Here is a 14793-nt window from a genome sequence, read left to right as displayed (position 1 = left end):
TTAACTTATATTTTAAGCAAGCAAGTAAATAGTTATCATGGAACAAGCTTTTTTTAAATGTACAATTGTACATAATATTGTACATAAGACCAACATGTTCTAAATTGACTCTCATAGATTCATATACATGGTGTATCTGCAATTTATACAGTAAAACCTAGTGATGCTGATATTCTAACCCAATGTTTCAGGGATTATTTCTAAACAAATTTGTTTTACTCACCTCTAAATAAAAAATTATAGATAAATAAAATCCACATAAAATGAAGAGTATCTTTTTCTAAAATCTGTCACAGATAAAGTGTAAATTGTACAAATAAGAAAACAATCCAACTGAGAAGAATAATCAATACACTAAAAATGGTGTATGTAGCCTACACAAAAATCACTTTAAAGCTGGAGCCAGGAAAAATCGACAATGTGACCTGAAATGACAAGCGGTAAATTTCTGTTTGTTTACAATATACTTGTGGCTTTACATCATTCTCTACACACACACATCACACACTGTGTCTAGCCTGGAGTAATATTGTAATGATTGATAAAAGGGGAAGTAATTATAGGAGTGTGTTACAGTGAGATCTGGATTATCATACACCAAAGGGGGAGGATCTTAGGAAATGTTTGACATGTCAGTTTATCTGGAGGTGTGAATATGTTTGAATTTAAATGAAAGTACTAGCTTAACACATAGATTATGTAGATTACTTAAATCTTAAAAGTATTAAACAGGCTGCCATTAGGCAAAAAAGCTTTTGCCTGCACTTAATTTTGCGAATTTTTTTTTTTTTTTTGAGATAAAATTCATCCAGGAGAGGCATAAATGATGCTCTAAAACGCTATCTCTGCAGAGCTTCAGGGGGTGGGGGCTTATAAATAATAACGATTTCTTTAAATCTATAAAAAGCAAAAATAAACATATCTATTAGTAAAAGTAAAAAAAACCTCTTGATAGATGACATTTAAATTTTAATAATTCCTTTTAAATCTTACAAGTGAATTGATACAGCAAAATGAAAATAAATCAAAATTAGCATGTGAAGATAATTCTCTCTGACGTATTCTGCCATTAACTGTTGGTTACAGAATGTGAAGATCCTGATCTTAAAATAACAATTAAACAAACCATAAAAACATAAAGTTATGTAATAACCTCCTCACAACTAGTTCAACATTGATTTAATGATTTTTACATTTACAGATGTGTATCAGCTGATAAATCAGGTGGCTGTCAATAATAAATGAAAAGAAAAGTTGAAAATTAAATTGTTTCTTAATTCCTCTTTTCTTCATGATAATATTTTTCTTTATGGTTATCCCAAGGGAAAGGAATCCCAAAGGAAAATTGAAAAAACAAGAGGCTCCCAGGAGCCTGAATTGCTCACCTGGTTAAATTTTGTCTTTCAATGGCAATAAATTCAACAAGAAGTTTACTAATAATTTTGACCCAAGAAGACTATAATTCCTCTCAGTAGTTTCAGAGGAGAAGATTTTTGAAAAATTGTTAACGGACGACCACGACAGACGATGACTCTGTTCTAAGTTCCTTTGTTTTCATCAGGCAAGGAAATCTGTATTTCCAATCATTCTTGTCATAATCTTTTTTTCTTTTTCTGTTGTTCTAGATTTGTTCAACTGCTCTTAAAAAAGGCTATTAAAGTGGTTTCATATGCATGCACTGATTACATAACTAATACATAAGGGCAATAACTCATACAATTTAAAATTTTCTCCCTAAAAAATGATAAAAGAAATCCTGTTTCCTGAGATTTTAAAAATAAAATGACACAATTCTTGTATATCCCTCTGTCAAGACACTACATAAATTTAAACAAGAACCCATTTGATATAATTGGAAATATAAACAATTTTCCTTCTCTGGACACAAATACCACAGTAGAACATTAAATACCATACAAGGGATAAAATATTCAATATATCAATATTTGAACAAACTATCCTTATTGACTGTCAAACTAACAATGAATATAGACACACATTGTGCAACATATTTATATAGAAGTCATATACAATACCAGTAATTGATTTTAAAATCAATAGTCATCCCTGGATTTCAAATGTTTCTCAGTGCAATAAATGACACAATAATTCTACAGTAAAACCTATACATATATGTTAAATTTGACTTTTCAGAACTTCCAAATACCAGGAGGTACTGTTAGTGTGTCACCACCTGAAAATCTTAAGTGAAAAAAATTGCATAAATATTATAGAAAAACAAAGGTTGTGGATAGACAGATGGACAGATGGATATCATTACCATGTGTCCCCATCATTCATAGCTTGATGAAAAATGAGTGACTGCCCATTGTTGGCCTCCTAAAATTATCATTTCATAAAACTGCCAAAGTACCAATACTGTACTTAAATTTGTGGGTATCAATAATTAGCTGTACAAGGAAATTTTGTTGAATCAAAGTGTTTTAAATCTGTTGTTGCTATTTATGATCTGACTACCTATACTTAGGTTGACTATGTATGCAAAATGCATTCAAAATATTCAAAAAATATAAACAATAACAGATGTTTAAAATAACATAAAAAAATCATGGATTAGTTTTAAAAGAATGATATTCTGTGAAGATTGAATAATTCCCAAATGTTGACTTCTGGCAAAAAGTTAAATATTTTGTAATAAAATGGTACAGTGCAAAATGATTAAATGATATTTATTCATTATACCTAATCAGAAGGGTGATAAAGGTTATGCTTGACATGTGAAAAGTTACCTTGTTTACCACTGCACTACTGATGGAAGTTTCCTGGGATATAACTCTATACACTCAGGCCTTCTGTTTATCTGAAATAAAAATAAATTGAATTGTAATATATTCTGATTTGAGAAAAATACATTGAATCATAAGTAATGTCACTGTTTTCTTCTTGTTTCCTACATAGTTATATTTTATGATCAAAACTGACTTTTTGAGAGGTCAACAATTATACTGATACATACAGAAAGGGTAAAATGTTGCAATTGATGACAATGTCACGAAAACAGAGACCAAATCAACAAATGTTATTCAAGATATTGACTATGTTAAGGAAAGAGGAGAAACCACCAAATATTACTGGTATTCAGTTCAAGGTGATGACAATGTCAAGAAAACTTAGTAGTACTGTACCAACAATACTGCAAAGCAAATAAAAGACAACACACTGAATTCAAAAACTGAGCTAGCAACTAGAACATCACAAAGATACATGCACAGATTACAATGGTAAGTACACTATACCATTGAAAGTAAGTAAACAAATGTTTGTTGTCACCTATTAAAAAGGCTTTAACTCCTAATCCTTGAAACTGGTCATCTTGTTACAGTCAAAATGACTTAAAAATGTCAAAGATCAACATCAGCTATAATTCAAATTTAATTAATTCTCCATATCACCAATGGTTACACAACTATGTTGTAGTATACTGGCCTCAGGACATACTAACTACACAAGTAAGGTCTCTAGTGTATTTCAGACCGAAAAAGGCTATTTTAGTAGACAGCCATGGTCATTTTAATGAGACAGTTATTTATCTCAAATATCCATCTAAATTCAATTGGTGTCATGTAATTAATTTCACAGGTTTGTAACCACACGACCCTGTTCAATTAAGGTCAAGGGTTTATTGACAGGCTAATTTGGTATGCACAGACATGGACAAACATGGAGTCCGCTAGCATGTCAAAGGTATATGGATATGGCTGTTTATGACCAACCATCTCTATCTTCATCAAAGGCAGCCATAATAATGAACTTTATGACTGATACAGACAGGGACGGCTAATATGGTCTTAAATTACAGTCCTAGATACAAAAGAAAAACATCTTTCGCAGTGTTCAGACAGAGAAAGCCATTTTCCTATTATTTCTTGCAGGCAATCTGATGAAATCTAGATTGTGTTTCATTAATGAACATTGATTTTCTAAGAAACATTTGTCAGATCTGTCTCTTGGAATTAGATTCTGGTTATCCATATTCCCTTACCAGAGTCTATATCAGTGTGAATGCAGGCAATACATGCATTTCTGTTATGTTCTATCCTAGCAATAGAACATAAGTAACAAATCATTTCCATTCATGCTCTACTTGATCATTTTGAAATGCAAAACATTCTCATCATGAAGACATTTCAAGCCAAATATTTTGAGTGATCCAGACTACAAAATTGTCTTTGCCTTGATTCCATTTATCCCTTTTTCTCTAATAAAGCCAACTTCCCTCTTTTAATCAAAATGTATAATCTTCATTTTAACAAATGCAAACCTAAAACAACCATGTTTGAAAGGTAAAGAATTACTTTACAAAATAACACTGTCATTCAGTCATTAAACAGGTGTAAAATACATACAGAAGATAAATATTATGAAAAGAAAAGGAAAAAAAATCTGAAAATGATTTGAGAATTTTAATTTTTAAGTATGGTTATAAACAGACAATAATCTGACAAGGTCACAATTACGTTTTTTAAAAAGGATATAATAAGCAACTTGTCAGTGATGAAATGTGACAAAAAGGTTTTTACATATTATGGCATTAAGAGGTATAATCATTGAAATGTCATGGTGGTTCAAGAGCTGATTTAGATATCAATGAAATAGAAAGCTTTGAATTTGTGGCTATAAATTGAAACAGAGAAACTGTTTTGACACTGTAAGCTGTCTGGTTGAAATTAGAACCATATAAGTACTCAGATTCTTTAAAATGAGAGGCCAATTTGAAAAATAATATGACAATTAAGAGCATATTATCCAATGATTTACATGGGTATGAAATGTCAAGCACAGGATACTGGATGGCAAGCAAAGTATAAAACATGGGTTGAAATCATAGGACTGGATTCAAAGACTAGACTATTAAACACACACTGACACAGCTTTTGTCATTTGAAAAACACTTCCTCTTATATGATGTAAAACACAAATTCTCAGAATAATATTTTAAAGATTATTAATAAGTTCCCGTGAAAGTCCCTACTTAACACATTTTAAAAATCCTATCTTACACATTAGTGAAGCCAAATCAAGAAGTCCATTTTGATGAAGCCTATAGTATATAACCTGCCAAGATAGGACACTGTTCTTGAGATGACTAAGTTATTGTTTCAGAGGAAAAGTCTAATGATTATGTGAGACCAAACCACTTCTGCTTGAACCTATGTCAAAAGGCTTCATTGGAAAAGAGTAAGAATTTTAATTAATTTCAGTGTTATTTATACCAGGAAGGAGATAAGTTTTGCAAGGGGAGGGAATAGTTTATGTTTTGTTTTTTTTTACTTAACAAGTTTTTACATGTGCTTGAAATTTAAATAACATAGCCATTTACAACAATAGATAATACATAAAGCATAAAAATAGAGTGCACAATTAAGGCTTTAGGCAAATATTTCGAAGTCTTTGCAACTTCCATCCCTGAAAAAATACTCTATTATAAAAATACTTTATGTTTCAAAGCAGTTTCCTTGTTAATATTCTTGCACTTCTCATGCAAAAAACAACCAATTAAAAATTTTGGAAATAAAGTTTTTTTGTTCTTAACTAAATGACAGATGATATTTGCATGGAATTGAGGTTCAAATAAAAAAAAATTAGTCACTCCTTCCACATCTTGTATTAAGTGTTAACAATAATTTACACAATTTGCATTCATACTGCATCTATATTTCATTGTAACAAAATTTTACCAAGCAAAAAATTGTACTTTGCATAAATGATTGATAGTTGCATTCCAATTAGTTGGTAATCTCCCCTGATTTATCATTTTCAAAATGGACAAGTGGTATTTAATAATCAATCAATCCTAAGATACAATACTCCATACAAAACCTCAATACCAAAAATATACATGAGGAACAAATTGCAAATCATATGACACGTCTATTGTAACACCTTTCACATTCAAAGAATAAGATTATCTGAACAAAAGAACAAATTCTTTCTTCACCCTTCTTTTCAGGAGAATCAAAGGGTGGCAAGAGCCAAGTCTTACCATAATTATTTTATTAATGAATGAAAGGAAAGGTGATAATCTCTAAAATGTTTGACACCTATCAGTCAATACTTTAGATACCTTAACATAATTTGAGCCAAAACGACATCTGATCAATGTGGAAAATAAAAGCAGATTTTGGGTAATAATAATTCAAAATAATTTATCATAAGTTAACCAAAAACACAAAGGTTGATGTACAAGCTAGAATTTCTAAAGCCACATGAGTGTATGCTGCATGTCCTGTGAAGCATATAGAGGTCATCAAGAATCAGCAACAATACAAAAATAAGGAATGTACATGGAGTCCTCCTCAATGGTGCTGAATCCTGGAAAGTTACGTCAGCAATCACAACCAAGCTTGATGTTTTGTAACATAGTGCCTGCAGTGCTAGACATCTTCTGACCAAATAAGACATCAAAAGAAGAGCTTTTACTTGAAAATAAATGCCACCTTAATTTCTCAGGAATTAAAAATCAGAAAATGGTTATGGATTGGGTATGTATGTAAAATACAACAAACCATTATCTGTCAGATTTCAGATATAACATTTAATTCTTCTTAAATTACCTTCTTATTTATTTGATAGTCATAAAAATATGAAATACAAAAGGTTAAAACATGGAGATATATGTAGCCATATGATCATCATAAGATCAATATAATCATAAAGGTATCAGATAATGAATGAATTCCTATAGGATCTAAGAACATTCTACATTCTATTCAAATGACTTTTTTTTAAAATGGATTCAATACCCAGATTTTCTCTTGCAAATAGATTTTAAACCAATATCTGATAGGCTATTCAAAAAGCTCAACAGAACAAACATTAGAATCAAGAGTTGTTAAGTGTCAGTATCCATAAGAATCAGGCAGTAGGTGAAACATGGTATGAAAAAATCCATCATTTTGATGGGTAATTTGACTATCTGCACCATCAGAATACAGGGAAAAAGACAATATTTTCCATATCATGTTGGTGCATTGAGTTATAATTTCACTGAAATGCACTGAAAATGAATATTTCAAGGGCAGATAACTCTATCAAAAACATCATTTTTCTAACTAACACTATCGAAAAAATTTCTGAGCAAAGCAAAAATAGAGAAGTGATGTTACATTGTCAGATCGGTGGGGTTTTGACATGCATGTTTCTGATTTTTTCCATTTTGCCTGATTCTTTCAACACTTACTTTTAAATCCTACATGTATAGACTAAATGAAATTAAAAAAGAAGGTCTTTTTTTATATAAGATCAGTCATGAGGGGTAGACTTTTCCCCAAATCTACTCTATCTGTTAGCAGTGTCTTTAGCAGATTAATAACCACATATCAGTCGCAACAACTCTTGCATTTATCACAATGTCAGGGTTGCTTGGGTTGACTGCATTAACAGGCAGATGAAAATATACAATAGACTAAGCTTTACATAGCTAATTTTCAAATTAAAATAAAAATTTTGTAAATGAAATGCAATCCATCAGCAGAAAGTAAGACCAAAGCATAACAAAAATTGACCTCAAGCCTTATCCATCTCTTAACTCTTTAGCAAACATAATTACAGGGGACCTAAGTGACATTTGATGTTAGAATGTATCACCCCTTTCTTAAGAAGCTTAAATAAATTTATTTACTTTGTAAATCAGACAGTTTCATGCCTTAGCTTCTGGGCACAAAATAAAATTAACTTTTCTATGTATAGTCCTAATGGTTGTTTACAGTTATCTGATACTGTGTAAATGATCAGATATTCATTGCCCAGTACTAACAATACTTCTATAGAACCCATTGGTCAAAAAGCCGAAAATTATCTCCTCTTTCCTACTGTGGCTAGACATTCCTGGATAGTACAAAATGGCACCTGTCTATTTAGATAAATTGAATTTGTTTTATGGTGTTGTAATATTTGTCAAGTAGGTATTAGTGGAACAGTTCCAAGAGATTGTACAAAAATTTACTACACATTCTACAACAATCATTTTGACATTTCAAACTAAAAAGCGATAACTATTTATCAGAGGAAAAAAAATCATATCAGTATTTCACTGGTCAAATAATAACTACCCAGAAAAATTTGGATCAGGAATGTTGATTTCTAAACTTATAGGGAGAATTATACCTTGTTTGAGTTGAATTTACTTGTTTGAACAGAAGGCCTACATTGGACAGAAGATTCTGCAGAGTTGAGCCAGCAGTTAAGCAAAGGTGAAAAAAGAAAATGATGATGATGCAGTTATTTCTGCTGACAGTGCCCCATTAAAAATTGATCATGAAACATGGTCAATGACCAATGTAAAATAATGATACAGTACACTTTGACCTTCCATGTCATTCAAAAATGATAAAATCACAAAATTCAAGAGTACAAACTTACTTCACAGTGTCAAATCAAGATTCTGTTTCAAGCCACTGATGTAGATCAAATAGATTTTTTTAAGTTGCTCATATGTATTTGAATTTAGAGAGAAATAACATAAAAGAATTTTTTGTTTGAAAGAATAATAAACATACTTCTACAATGATCAGACCAATATCCTCTTGTTATTAAAATTTGCTTACTTTGGCATGGTTCTGTAACTTGACTTTCTTCTTGTTTAAATGAAGCTTAAGCACTCTGTATTTCAAGGGCTTCAGATGAATGGTTAATTTTGAGAAATGTCAGCTTTAGATTAGCTGATAGCAGAATTGCAATGACAACTTGAAACAATATTTGATTTGTGGTATACTTTTTCTACTCCAAAACACTGGGTTGAAAAAAATTTGTCCGAGGAAGTTTTGCAACATTGATACTGTTTTAAGCAAGTTTTAATTCACAATTTGAAGAACAAGAAATCTGTGAGAGATGGCTCACTAGTAATACCCCCGCTTTCAATCACAATATATGGGAAAAGAAACAAAGTCCTCAGTAAACAGGAAGTTATTGTCATATTTTTCTGAAAATAAATCTTATCATATGGCATAACTATAGGAAGAAAGCGTTTAAATTTCAATGGATAAAAATTAGCAGTTGACCAGTAGCCCATGGCTACTAGATTTTGAGCTGGGCTACCAATCTTTTGGGTAAAATTTAGTTGTACACATAGAAAATATTAAATAAAAATATAGTCTGGACTACCAGCTTGTATTTCCTGATTTTTACACCTGTCAAGTCACTGTGGGGAAGAAGTGTTACAGAAACATGGACAAGGGTAAAACAGAGGTATAATAATAAAAAGTTGCCATCCATAACTTGTGAGGTTACACTTTTAAAAAAAAGAGAATTAGCCAAACCATCTGGTGCCTCTATAAGTTATTACACAAAATTCAATTATGACAGAACCCATTAGAAACCTTGGGTTTTGTATTTGTTTGAGAATGTGAATAGCACTTACAGTGAACAGAGAATATGTCTAGCCTCCATAAAGATTTTTCTAAACTATATAGGGGATATCATGAAGCCTGCCATCAAATTTGAGTTAAACAGCAGGATAGAAAGTCATGGTGGAAAACCAAAAAAAAAAAAAAAAAGAAATATAATTTATTTTGAAATAATACATCACAAAAATTAAGTAGTTGTATCCTAATCCTTCACAGGGTAAAATTGACAGATTCTATTGTTGTATAATAGAGATGTGAAGAAAATGGAGAAAAAATATTTTTTCACACCCCATACAGACTCACATCAAAAGGTCATTGCAGTCTTGACAAATATTTGTTGTCACCTTAGAATTGTAATAAAAAACTGCAGCTCATAGAACTCAAAGGTTTATGTTCAAATCTCCACATCCAAATATGTAAGATTATATTTGCAATTTGCACAAGTCAATCCCTATGCAAACAATCTCTGACATAAAAATGTTCCTAGTATAAATATACCTGTCTTTGGTGTAAACTTTTCATTGCAATACATAACACATTGAATCCTTATTGAACACTTAAGAAAGACAGTTACATACTCTGTGTTTGCTTTCCCTAAGTGCATAAAAACCTGAACAGTATCATATATCACTTGTTCTGATCTATCACTGCAAGTCACACAACAGCAAAGAAATATATTGAAAATTCCACAAAGAAATATTTCTTGCAATCTTGTTGTCAATAAAAATGTAAAAGAAGATAGGACCAACCTACAACACAGGTGATATCTTTTAAATCAAGTTTCTGTAAAAATCACAGCTAAAACCATTCCGCGAGAATCTACTTTTTACATCTCGAAAAGAATAATAAATGTATAAATTTCATTGAAATAAATCTTGTAACAAAAATGCTTAGTGACATTTTTAATATGAAAATGAGTCATCATTTCTGTTAGGAAAATTTCAACTAACCCTAAAATGGCACATACTGTTACTTATCATGTAGAATGTGAACTATACTTTAATATTAGAAAAGTGCTACACTGAATGTTAGCAGATGTTTTCTTTTGTTTATGATGATGACAAATTATAAGAAGTGTTAGCATTCTGTGCCAAGAATAAAATACATTTGTATGCCAAGGCGATCAGTTTTGGTAAATTCACAACATTATATTTGTACATCAGGAAAAGTTACAGGCACAGTGTTTCAACTGCACCAGGTATACCAACTTTCTGCCATATAACCCTGCTTTTTTTCTTAGAATAACCATGTTTATATTATGCCAAGAAAAAATGTAATAAGTTGTCCTGTTATGGTCACATGACCAAAGAGAAATCTTGAGACCTACATTTGAACGTTAGAGGCAGAAAGAGGCAGCATCAGGTTTACTTAACACCATATTTACCAGCTTTGCTGGCAGATATTGTTTCATTGAAGATGTAAACCAATCTTCTGAAAAAAAAAAGTTCCTACAAGGCCAGGCATTCAGACAGAAAAGAGGGCATCTAATGGGACCTCATATGATTCTGTGCCACATTGCAAACAATTTTGGTGGGTACAAAAAACTTCCAATTGCCATTAGTTTTGTGTTTATAATATGATCAAACAGAGATTCAAACTTGATCTGTATTTAATTATACTCAATAACTATACAACATTTGAAAAAAAAGGTCCTTCAATATCTTAAATATCAAGTTATCATCTGGAAACTGTCGTGGGATAAACAGACAGTCGGACATGTAACTTTTCCAAGAAAATACATAATACATTTGTAACTTAATTTGGTGGGGTATAAGAACTACTTGCCCATAAATTCGTTTTCAAGCTGTATAAAATATATAAAAATAAGTGCAATTACAATTAAATAAAAACAGAACTTTAAATCCAAAGTCTGTGGGTGAATGTTCACAGATATGAGATACAACTTGCCATTATGACTCAAATTACAGGATTTGTGTCACTGCCAAAAGAGATTGAAACATGCTTGATCAATGCAACCATAAAATTACCTCAATCATATCTACCACATTAAAGATGTAGATGGTTGTATTAGGAGTCTAAAACAGCTATTACCATATTATAAAGAGGCAGAAGATTACAAAAGGAGTGTCTAGCAAATTAATTTATTCATTCTGACATAATGTTTAAGATATTTAGTACAGGGAATTAGAGAGATCCCTTAATTATTTGAGTCTGTTGGTTAATTTGGTTAAGAGCATGAAGCATTTATTCATAAGCATAAGTAAAAATAAGCTTTTTTTTAACTACTGTGCCTATTTATTTTCAATTGTACAAAACAGATAGGGACATAATTCAGTGGTAATGTCATAGCCACAATGATGCCAAACTTCAGCTGTCATCTTCAAAGTAAAATCACTGAGTGAGAACTTGAATACTCATTGACTATCATCACTTGTGGTAACTTAGGCCGAGTCTGTACCCTCCTCATAGAGGAAGAGTAGCAAACTCATCCAAGGTATTGCCGAATGGGACTATCATTCACTACTAACCTAGCTCTTTTGATATTAATTAGAAAAAAATGTAAACCAACACTCAAAATAAAAAAAATTTAGAATTTCTATTATCGTCATTTACCAAAAACATACACACTAATGCAAGGAAATTAAATGGAAAAAAAAATAAAAATATTCCCGTTTCCTCAAATATTTTTTGACTCAGCTGAACTGTAAGTCTGTTAAGTTCCACCTTTTTCTCCACTGTACTAATCTCGTAGTGCAGATAAAAGAATTGAATGTTATTAGAACAGGATATACGATGACATGAGCCAAACAAGACCTTAGTTGACATTTTCCGTCAAGGCACACTTCACTCCACTGATAATTACACAGCACAGATGGATAAGAGTCTAAGTCAAATGATTTTTACAAGCTCTGAATTTTTAAACCCCTAGCAATTTAGACCAAGCCAATTTTCCCTCTTGAAGACAGCCTCAGTGGTTAATTACATTTCAAAATGAGAGAAATCGATGGTTTCACTTGCTCTTTATGTGTGAATATTCAATGTGCAAGTTTGAGGCTAATAATTTTTTTAACGCATATTCCTGATTTCAGCCAAAGTGCAGTATCATATTATGAACAAACCAGTATTTAAAGTAAAGCACAGGCTTTAGAAATTCAATTACATATATTTCTACAGATCAATAAAAGTCAACTCCATTACAATTAGACCTTGGTATCAAAAAGTTCATTTTTGGCAATTGGATGTTGGCCCAAAACAGGTATGTGCCAGGTGGAACTCACCCCTTGAGTCCCAATACAGTAATCTCTTTTGAAAACTGATAGGCACTCTGAAAGTAAATTTAATCTCTACATTCTATGTTGACGAACCCTTGACTTAGTACACCTGCACCCACTCTAAAACTCTCTGCAAGGTGTGATAGTTAAGAAGGTATGGATTAATTAAAAATGGCAGATTTTATTTCATTACATATCCTATTCCTTGTGACCTTTGCAGACATTTCACATACACTGATTGAAATTATCTTTAAGAAAAATTAATTTTTGAAAATTTTTACAGCCATAAATACTTAGAAACCTGACTACAAACATTTTTCAATCTATAATTTACTTACAAATTTTCAAACTTGAAATGATGAAATCTCCTTGTCAACATTACATCTATCATCTCAAAAGGTAACCATGCATTTTTCAAATGACAATTCTTTATGTTCAAATGTAAAAAATACTCAACAAAAAATTATAAGTCTGTATCAACTGAAAATATGCACAAGTTAAATATTCCTTTGAATCAAGAATGAAATTTAAGAAATGCTCTCGATAATACTTGAGATTTATTTGAGTCCTGTTAAAATAATCCCTTTTATATCCTGTCATAAAGTCTACAAAATAATGACATATCAACTGTCATGACAAAGGAAAAGAAATCAGTAATATTTCATATGAATTCTTACCATCACACTGCAAGTCTTAATTTCTAATTCAAATTTCTAAAAGTAAACTCCATTATTTGCTCCTTTATTCTCAGGAATGGCACAAAATGGACAAAATTACGACTCTATTAATATTTACAAAGACTTTAAATTGTATTCAATAAAATAAATATTGATAGGCAAAAATAAATGTTTATGAATCTTTTTGACACTGTTTGACCAACCTCAATATCATGACTAATTGATATTTCACAATGGATTATTTACTTCTAATTGTATTTGAAGGTTTCCCTTCCATAAAATGGTTTGAGGGTGGCATATATTTTCTCATTAGTAATTTAAGATTTTAAACCAATTAAAATAACTTTCTTTGAATCAAAATTCAAGCGTTTTATTTTTCAAAATCTGTCATAATAAGTTGACCTACTCTGACTACTTACTAAGGATAAACAAATATTGGTTATTAAGAGTAGGCTAAATACTTGTAATCTTGACAAATATTTGGAGATTTTGTCAAGTATTTCCACCAAAAGAAAGGTTTTAAATAGCAAAAGTGTTCTAATCCTAACTTAGAATATAACTTCATAATGCATTATCTTTTATTCTATTGAGAGCTGAGAGAAAAAAAAATTGTAAAGTTTAGGTTTAGTGAGAGATTAAGACCTTGCCTGGAGAGACCTACAACAACTCCTTAGCCCTAATCATTACTTTGTTAAATAGGAACATAAAAATGAAATGTACCTTCAAACAAATGCTTTTAAATACAATCAAAATTTTTACTACTCCAGGTTTTTGAATGGAAAATGTACTTTTAAGAAGCTAGCAGGTTACAATGACATGCCAAACTTGTTTTTTTTCTTCTTTTTTTTAAATATCTACTCAAGCCTCACAAAAAAGCTATGTAAAATGATCATACAGTCAAGATCTCAGCATTTCACAAAACCACATGGCTGGGTCTGGTTTCATAAAAAATGTCAAATTGAGACTTTCTTCAAATCCTAGAGTTTGTCCTCAAATTCATATTGATTGGAATTGAGTTGAGAGAAAGAGTGTTTAGGGAAGTCTCAATTTGAGATTTTTTTATGTAACCAGGCCCAGAACTCATTAATGGCAACTAAATGAAAATTATATAAAATTTTTAAAAAATGTTTGCTCCATAATAACACCAATGTTTAAAAAAAGTATGTTGAGTTGGACTTAATCTAAAGGGGAAATATAAGACTTATAACAGAGTAACAGACTAGAGAAGAATATTAATTGTACAGTCTGGAGAAGTAAGTCTTTTATCTCAAGCAGTCTGAAAGGTACCATATATAGCAGATATTAGCAGGTGCTAATTTTGGGATATTTTAGCTGTCTTTCTAAAACTACCAAAATAAATTCTGCAAATTTTACCCTAGGTTTAAGTGCCAAATTAATCACTTATTGCCAAAATTTTTCACATACCTTTTTACCTCAAAATCATCGAATTCTACACCTACCAAAATAACCTGTTATATAACTAAGTGAGTTCATCAAGAGATATCGTCATCTACAACA

General features: G+C 31.0%; 1 protein-coding gene across 2 annotated transcripts in view; it reads right to left on the bottom strand.

The window, feature by feature from the left end:
• Positions 1 to 14793, bottom strand: part of LOC148621438 (semaphorin-2A-like) — a 77360-nt gene that overhangs the window by 52103 nt on the left and 10464 nt on the right. The window contains exon 3 of one of the 2 annotated variants that reach the window (XM_088575822.1): positions 2751 to 2821. The gene's annotated coding sequence lies outside the window, so the exon portion shown is untranslated. Of the gene's footprint in view, positions 1 to 223; positions 545 to 2750; positions 2822 to 14793 lie in introns of those variants that run through there. The other variant, XM_088575821.1, reaches the window with a different exon arrangement.

The sequence above is a fragment of the Perna viridis genome, chromosome 3, assembly GCF_037379345.1.
Source record: "Perna viridis isolate PV_CMFRI_1.1 ecotype Kerala chromosome 3, ASM3737934v1, whole genome shotgun sequence".
Classification (NCBI taxonomy): Eukaryota; Metazoa; Mollusca; class Bivalvia; order Mytilida; family Mytilidae; genus Perna; species Perna viridis.
This window is presented reverse-complemented; position numbering and strand designations above follow the sequence as displayed.